The sequence below is a fragment of the Mobula hypostoma genome, chromosome 4 (genome assembly GCF_963921235.1).
Source record: "Mobula hypostoma chromosome 4, sMobHyp1.1, whole genome shotgun sequence".
In the NCBI taxonomy this organism is placed as follows: domain Eukaryota; kingdom Metazoa; phylum Chordata; class Chondrichthyes; order Myliobatiformes; family Myliobatidae; genus Mobula; species Mobula hypostoma.
In genome coordinates this window covers 106,505,768-106,515,027 of record NC_086100.1, presented here as the reverse complement: position 1 = coordinate 106,515,027, position 9,260 = coordinate 106,505,768, and the positions used below count along the sequence as shown (strand labels likewise).

The following is a 9,260-nucleotide window of genomic DNA, read 5'->3' as shown; positions in this document are numbered from 1 at the left end:
AGACCTGTTACGTGCATCCCCGGTTTCTCCTTCAGTTGCCTTGGTCTCCACTCTCTGAGTAGAGGCCAGCAAAATCTCTCTTGCCCTCATCCATTTCTCCTTGTAGCATTGTATCTTCTGCCACAGGGACCTCAACCTCAGCTTCTTGTTCTGGAAAGAGAGGTGGAGGATAACCAAACTGGCACTCGAGTGGTGACATCCCATGTGCCGAATGCTGTAAAGTGTTGTCAGTGACCTCTGCCCACACCACTCAATGAGGTCTTTCCAAGGCCAGGCATCTCAGGGTTCATTCTAAATCTTGATTGGTCAGCACATTCTGGCCATTGGACTGTGGATGAATCCCAGAGGAAATGTTTGCTGGTGCCCTTATCAGTTTACGGAACGCCTTCCAGGAATGTGATGAGAATTATGGACCACGATCTGAGACCATGCCCACCAGGAATCCATGGACCTTGAAGATTTAGTCCAGGACAATCTTGGCCACCTCTACTATGAAATGCAACTTCTCCAAGGTAATGAAACCGATTGATAACCGCCATGATGACCAACTTCCCCATGGATGACGGGAGACCCGTGACAAAGTCTATGGAACAGGTAGGGGTGAGGAGCCCTTGAGATTGCAAATGGGGCTCCTTGTTGCAGGCACACACCTCGCATGTTTGCTCATACTGCCAAACTTCTCTCAGCATTCCGTGCCATCAATACCTCTTCTTGATAAACTCGAGGGTCCTGGCAATTGCTAAGTCATTCTATAACTCAGCATTTAATACCATCATTCTCACAATCCTGAATGAGAAGTTGCAGAACCTGGGTCTCTGTACTTTCCTCTGCAATTGGATCCTCGACTTCCTAACTGGAAAACCACAATCTGTGCGAATTGGTGATAATATATCCTCCATGCTGACAATCAACACTGGCGCAACTCAGGAGTGTGTGCTTAGCCCACTGCTCTACTCTCTGTATATACATGAGTGTGTGGCTAGCCATAGCTCAAATACCATCTATAACTTTGTTAGTGATACAACCATTGTTGGTGGAATCTCAGGTGGTGGCAAGAGGATGTACAAGAGTGAGATATGCCAACTAGTGGAATGGTGCCGCAGCAACAACCTGGCACTCAATGTCAGTAAGATGAAAGAGCTGACTGTGGACTTCAGGAAGGGTAAGACGAAGGAACATATACCAATCCTCATAGAGGGATCAGAAGGGGAGAGAGTGAGCAGCTTCAAGTTCCTGGGTGTCAAGATCTCTGAGGACCTAACTGGTCTGAACATATCAATGTAGTTATAAAGAAGGCAAGACAGTGGCTATGCTTTATTAGGAGTTTGAAGAGATTTGGCATGTCAACAAATACACTCAATAATTTCTATAGTTGTACCGTGGAGAGCATTCTGACAGGCTGCATCACTGTCTGGTATGGAGGAGCTACTGCACAGGACCGAAAGAAGCTGCAGAAGGTTGTTGTAAATCTAGTCAGCTCCACCTTGGGCACTAGCCTACAAAGTACCCAGGACATCTTTAGGGAGTGGTGTCTCAGAAAAGCAGCGTCCATTATTAAAGACCTCCACCACTCAGGGCATGCCCTTTTCTCACTGTTACCATCAGGTAGGAGGTATAGGAGCCTAAAGGCACACACTCAGCTATTCAGGAACAGCTTCTTCTCCTCTGCCATCCGATTGCTAAATGGATATTGAATCTTTGGACACTACTTCACTTTTTTTAAATATACAGTATTACTGTTTTTGCACATTTTTAAAAATCTATTCAATATATGTGATTGATTTACTTGTTTATTATGATTATTACTTGTATTTTATTAATTATTATTATTTTTTTATTTTATTTTTTTTTCTCCTCTGTTAGATTATGTGTTGCATTGAACTGCTGCTGTTAAGTTAACAAATTTCACGTCACATGCCAGTGATAATAAACCTGATTCTGATTTATTCTTGATGAATGTCCCCATTGCAGTACCTGGGACTAGACGGAACATGGTACAAACAGCTGACCTGGAGGACCATTCTCAGGAATCTCTCCTTGTGTTTGGGCCTTGTGAACAAGCACATCGATTCTCCAATGAATTGGTGCTCTCACCCTGGCTTGGAGCAAAATGCTGGTAGGCTGTTCCTTTCATTCTGGTTCGTCAAACTGACGGGATGGGGCACTTGGCTTCTGGTTCTTGGATCCCGGTCAATAGGTGACGATGAAATTAAACCGGTTAAAGAACAAAGACCACCTTGTCTGCCTGGAATTTAGCCCCTTGGCCTCCTGAATGTAGGCTAGGTTCTTATGGTCAGTCCAAATGCTCACAGGGTTCTTGGCCAGTGACACCATTCCTCCAAAGCTAACTTAACCGCAAGAAGCTCCTGATTCCCACCGTCGCAGTTTCTCTCTGCCAGAGACAGCCGCCTGGAGAAGAATGCACCCAGGTGCAGTTTACTGCCTGAAGGTATCCTTTGGGACAATATTGCACCCACTTCGATGTCTGAGACATGCAGCTCCACAATAAAGGGGAGGACCAGGTTAGGAAAAACCAAGATGGGAGCTGTAGTAACTGCTGTTTAAACTCTGCAAAAGCAGCCTCCGCTTCAGTAGTCCAGACAAAAGGGCTCGTGGATTTCTTAATTATGGCATCAGTGGAGCTGCCATTGAGTTGAAGTTCCTGATGAACTTCCGGTAGAAGTTTGCAAACACAGGAATTATTTGATATTGGATGGTGGTGGCCAGTCTCTGTGTGCCTGGGTCTTGGTAGGGTCCATCTTGAGATCACCATTGGAGATGATGAAACCCAAAAATGAAACAGTCGTCACATGAAACTCGGGCTTCTCCAACTTGACATAAAGTCCATGGCATAGTAGCCTCTTTAAAATATCCCTAATGTGAGCGATATGCTCCTCCATGGACTTCAAGAAGATCAGGATATCATCCAGGTGGATGGAGTCATACTTATGGAGAGTATCCTAGAGTATGTCATTTATAAATGCTTGGAAAACTTGCAAGGCTAAAGGGCATAACCTGGTGCTCATAGGGCCTGCTGGTGTATTGAATGCAGTCTCCCACTGATCCTCTGATACAGACCAGATTGTCGGCATTCCAGAGGTCTAATTTTGTGAATACCCTCACCCTTTGGAGCATCTCGAAAACCATATTCATGAGGAAGGGGGTCACAATCTCTCGTAATCAATGCACAGCCAGGGACTCCCATCTTTCTTTTGTATGAAGAAGCAACCTGCCCAGGTGGGTGAGGTGGAGGGCTGAATGAAGCCTGTGGCAAGAGCTTCCTTTACGTACTCCTCCATGTTGCTTCTCTCTGGGCCTGAGAGCACATACAAATGCCCCCGTGCAGGACAAGTACCAAGCAGCAGGTCTATGGTACAGTTGTAGGGTCGGTGAGTTGGAATTGTCGAGGCCTTTCCCTTGCTGAAGACCTCCTATAAGTCCTTGTAAGCAGAGGAGATTTTGATCAGTTTGGGTGTTGCTAACTCCTCCAGACCTTCCTTTGAGGTCAGCTTCTGAGAATTCTTTGGTGACAAGGGTGATTCGATGGGCTTCAGAGTCCTCTCTCTGAGCTCAGAAAGTTCATCCATGGGAACAGAGTCCGACTCCCCGTCTGTATCCACAGGTAGTGGCAGCGAGGTATTACAGAGGGTTCTTGCATCCCCGGGAAAAGGCTTCAAGGATCAGCATAAAGGAGTCTTTCCCTTCCTTGAGAACCGGTGGCTGTTTCCCTTCAGCTTAGTGGCAAATCTTCCTGACTGCTCGGGCATCCCCATGGTCTTCGCCTGACCTAGAAATTCCCTCTCTCTTGTTCCTGTGTGATTCTGACTAGACTGTGTTGGGAGTTGCCCTGTCCTGTTAACCAGAATTGGCATGTCCACTTTTGAGGACTGCACTAGGTCTCCAGAAGGTCTCAGGTTCCTTTGCACTGAAGCCTGCCTTCTTAGAGGATATTGGTCACTAGGAAATCTGGGTGTTGGAACATTATGCTGGAAACAAAGCCTCTTACAATGACTGGACCAAGCAATAATTCTCCCCTCTCTCCAGTCTCCAGATGTGTTACACTGGGACAGTCAAGGGTACTCAAGGAACAGGGGTATGAGTGGTGAGTCAATGATATAGAAACTAATGTCTTCCATATGATCCCCTGTCCTCATCTGCAATTCCACAGTCTATTGCTGGATCAGCTCGGACCCTAACGGGCAGCTGTCCAAAATAGTTGCGGGCAAGAACTGGCTCAACTTTCGTGGTGGTATGTTGTACCAACAGGCGGTTTCTAAATCCAGAAAATTAGCCGCTGCACCCAAGACCACAAAAGCCTTTACCTGCCTCAAGTTCTTACACCAGGTAAACTTCGCATTCGACTGGAACGTGAGCAGGTGGCAGGCTGGTCATGGCTCGAGGTTGGAGGGTGGAACTGCGATGTGTAGGGACTGGGCTCTGATCAGCTCTCTTTGACCTTCTAAAGTGGTTCCATATTTGCTCTGCCAGATGAATATCGAGACGGATGGACTGGTTGATGAGAACCTCTAAGTTCTCTGCTGGCTCTCTCAAGGCGAGGGCATCCTTCAGTTCATCTCGGAGTCTGTGGTGGTATAGCATAGCCAAGGCCTCCCCATTCCAATCACTCTCCTGGCTCAAGGTCTGAAATTTAATTGCCTAGTCATCCAGTGACTGTCCCCCTGTTGAAACTTCATCAGGCAGTCTGAAGCTCAGCTGACCCCAGTGGGTTGATAAAGCACCTTCCTCATGACTGCCATTAACTCCTCCAAATCCACATCGAACTCTGACCTACATTCCCCAATGCGCTGTGGCCAAGGCCAGGCCTCTTCCAGTGAGGAGAGAGATAATGAAGACCACTTTTCCACGCTCTGAAGGAGACTGGGACAGCTGAATTTCAAATACTAATGAGCATTGAATGAGGAGGTCATGCTAGAACACAGGCTACCGTTGAATCTCTCCGGGGTTAGAAGATAGACTGGTTCCAGAGCGGGAGCAACTGGTACCCCCAAGCAACTCTGTCTTCCTCCTTGGAAAAGTTGACCAATACCTACCTGAAGGTCATGAATCTCCAGGCTCTATCTGGAAATATCTTCGCTGTGGCTGGTCATAGCGGACCATAGACTCTGATACTCCACTAGGTCCATGTTGGCGCAATCGTACTGTGATGGGAGTTCTTGATGAGGATGACTTGGACCCAATTGCTGGAGTATCCGTGGCAGGGATCAAGACACGGTCTCAAATGAAATCAAGAAACTGAACACAAAGCAAATCACTGGTAGGCTTACAATTGAACACTTAACCTATGGTCAGGTGTTCCTTAAATACTCAATTTTTGGTGCCCAAAACATGACTATCAATTAACAGGAACATCCTAAGCCCTTAAAGAGGCCTCGCCAGCTAGCCATGCTCCTCAGAGTTAGAGCATTTAAATCTCGAAAGCTGGTGTGTTTGGGAGCATCTTATAACAGCTCGTGGTTGGAGCAGCTCAAACTCATCTGGCATGAGGTGCATTTGATTAATGGAAGCCCTGGTCGACAAGAAGTATTGAAGAAACATCCAGAAGTATTCAACGGAGAATTGGACAGTATGAAAGGAATCACTGTTAAGCCTGGATTCTTAGCGGAGTGGTAGAGGTGGGCGCTGAGCCTCAGGGGCAGCATGGAAAAAAAGGATGCATTGAAGAAAATATCAATTAAATGATACAATAAAAATGTGTGACATGAAGAAACCATATAGCTATTCCAAGGAAAATCTGCTGAAAATCAAGGAGTACCCATATGCAAAGCATAGACCAGCATGTCATGTGGTAAAATATGACTGGCAGGAGTCTGACATTGAATGGAACTAAGAAAGGCTATGCTTTAGATTTGGTGACAGCAGTTCTCAAGCGAGGAATTGCAGATCCACAAGAGAGAATAAAGGAAGATGTTCCTGGTATTGTACCCAGTCCTCAGCACCAAAGCTTTGGGGTGGCTGTCACTTATCCAACATCTTCAATATTCGATGATCTGGAAGCCCATTGGAAAATAAAGAGAATGAAAATATTCGTGGGGGGGGGGAGAGGTTTGTCAGTGGAGAATTAGAAGTGAGCACGTAATAACATCAAGAACCTTTGATCAGCATGGCAGAGACAAAGACTCGCATGACAGAGATGCTAGAGAAGGAAGGGAAAGAGACTACAAGGAAACATGCTTCAGGTGCCCAAGACCTACTGTTTCTGTATCGGATGCTAACCAAGAAGCTCCTCAGGAAGCAGTCCTGCCTGAACCCTCATTGACGGACTTTGACTTCATTAAGTTCTTCAACATGGAGAGAAGTATACGTGGACTAGCATCGATGATTGAAGAGGTGCTTGGTGAAGGATCAGTGTCACCCAGGCAGTTCAGTAAGTGGCTGTCAAGTAACCTATGTAGACCAGATAGTCGCTCCAGTACCCAGAGGTCTACCTCACATGAAGAACTTGAAAGACATCTTGTCTATTGCAGAGGATTGCAACCCCTGTTCTGCAACTTGAAAATTACTTTGCTCCCATTCCATCATGAGAAGATAATAAGGGGATTAATAAAAAGGCTGATATGTTAGAAATATTGCAAAAAGCAAATATGGATGTGAAACCACTGCTATCCAATCTCACTGCCAACAATGAGAAACTAAAGGAGAGTTCGCAGACTGGAGTGGTTTTGTCTGTGGAAGAGATCCAAGCAGAAGTGAAAAATCTCAAACAAGAGAAAGTCTGCAGATACTGGAAATCCAAGCAACACACTCAGCAGTCCAGGCAGCATCAATAGAAAAGAGTACAGTCAACGTTTTGGGCTGAGAGCCTTAATCAGGACCAGGGGCAAAAAAGAGATGAGGAGTCAGAGAAAGAAAGTGTGAGGAGGAGAGGAAGAGCCACGGGTGATAGGTGAAACCAGCAGATGGGGGGAGGGGTGAAGTAAAGAGCTGGGAAGTTGATTGATGAAAGAGATACAGGGCTGGAGAAGGGGGAGAGGATAGAAAGCCATGGAAGAAGGAAAAAGGGGAGGAACACCAGAGGGAGGTGATAAGGTGAGAGAGGGAATGGGAATGGGGAATGGTGAAGGGCAGTGGGGGAGGGGTGCTTTACTGGAAGTTTGAAAAATCAATGTTCCTGCCATCAGGCTGGAGTGTGAAAGGAAGTTTGCCACCCTGTTCCTGGTGGAATATCTACAACATACTGTAACTGCATCAATTTGTCCAAAACAGATACAAAAATAATAACACCAATATGACTGCTTTCAATAAGCCAGTTAACAGTATGAAGTGGAACCTTGCCTTTGAAATCAAAACACCCAGAAATTCTACCACCCTCTGTAATGTGGCCTCCATCCCCAGATATTCTAGGTGATCTGCTTGGCAGTCATAATCAGCAAGACCTTTCATCCCTTATCACCTGTGTTTTCTGAGGTTCTCCCTACAAATAATGCAAGATCTATACACACTGCACACCACCAAGTGATAAAATGACTTTGGCGTCACCTCCAGGTCATTGGCACCTCCACAGGAACAGAAAGCCTCTCAACAGATTGAATCTCTAGTTTCGTAAGAACTTAAGAAATAGGAGCAGGAGTTGGCCATCTGGTCTGTCAAGCCTGCTTCACCATTCAATATGATCGTAGCTGATCTGACCATGGACTCATCTCCATCTACCTACTTTTTCCCTATAACCTTGAATTCTCCTATTATGCAAAAATCTATCCAACCTTGCCTTAAATATATATACTGAGGTTGCCTCTACTGCTTCATTGGGCAGAGAATTCCACAGATTCACCACTCGTTGAGAAAAGCAGTTCCTCCTCATCTCTGTCCTAAACTTATTCCCCCAAATCTTGAGGCTATGTCCCCTATGTCCCCTACCAGTGGAAACAGCTTTCCTGCTTCTATCTTATCTATCCCTTTCATAATTGTATGTTTTTGTACGATCTCCTCTCATTTTCTTTCATGACTAACCCTTAGCCGATGGGGCAGAAAAATCCCTGGGGTTATGCCTGGGAATAGAGGCAGTCTAATGTCTTTCCCTAGTTTAGAAAAAAAATGTTTTTTGTTGTTGGTTGAATTGGATGTTTACTCCATTAAATATTAATAGCTCAGCAGCTGATCTGTGTGTGGGAAAGGAAAGAAACCTTTAAAATAAGGGAAGTTGCTGCATGGCATGTTTGCTGTTTGACTGATTTAAGCGCTGAGCCAGATTGTAAAAGTCAGGGTGTTGAGCCTTGAAGGCAAGGGCTGGGCTGGTGTTCAGCTCACCATTCATGAGGTTTACTCATCTCTGCGCTGAACTGAGGCTGTGGATTGCAACCAATGGACTTCAGGATCGGCTATGACTGGCTTCGTGGCTGTGGATTCACTTTCGTGAACTTCAGTTTTAAATGTTGTTTTCTTACTTTAATTGTTTGCACAATCCTTTTTTTTGCGTATTGGGTGTTTGACAATCCCTGTTTGCTTGTAAGGAGACAAGTCTCAAGGTTGTATATGATATATGTACTTTGATAATAAATGTACTTTGATCTTTATATATGGTTGAATGAGAATGTACATGAACTTAAACTTCTTGCAAACACAGAACTCTAACTTTGATCATGGAACCTGCCAATGACTTGCTAACTGGTGGAGAGGGTGTTGGGGCCATCAGCTTGCATTCTCATCAGTCTGCTGGGCCAACCACACTTCACCTTGAATTCAGCTGCATGGTAAAATGGAAACTCTGCATAAGTGAGCAGAATATTAAAGATTCAGTGGCATTTGATAGAACTGTTAATGACATATTCCAGCTCTTTACTGATGACTGAAGGTTGATTGATTGGCCAGTAATTAACCTGACTGGATAGGTCCTGCTTTAGCAAAGTGTTGAGTTGTCATGTTGAGTGAATCTAATTAACTCAAGATTGACTTCATGCACACTGAGTGTTATGAGAGAAAACTGCAGTGGATTATTCCCTCAATGGTTGTGAACGCATCATCCGTGTTGTAGGAACCATGTATCTGTTCTTCATCCACTTTGTAGTCTGCACTGTGGTGCTTGTTATAGTAGATTGCCACATTGTAGGGTGACGTAATAGAATTCACAACCACTGACATTGGGTTGGCATTCACTTTAAGAGGCTGGTCTGTCGTGAGGAGGAAATTATGTAAAGGACTTCTAGCACGCTTTGTGTTCAGGGTTTAGAGTTTAACAAGCGTGTTGTTACAGTCTTCTTGAATTTAAAATACCTCACATCAGGTTGTTTACAAAAACCTGCATT

The 9,260-nt window shown here is 45.0% G+C and overlaps 1 pseudogene; it reads left to right on the top strand.

Annotated features, from left to right (window-relative positions):
- The first annotated feature begins 445 nt into the window (after nucleotides 1-445).
- LOC134345974 (eukaryotic translation initiation factor 4E transporter-like) lies at nucleotides 446-7,424 on the top strand (annotated as a pseudogene).
- Nucleotides 7,425-9,260: the final 1,836 nt, after the last annotated feature.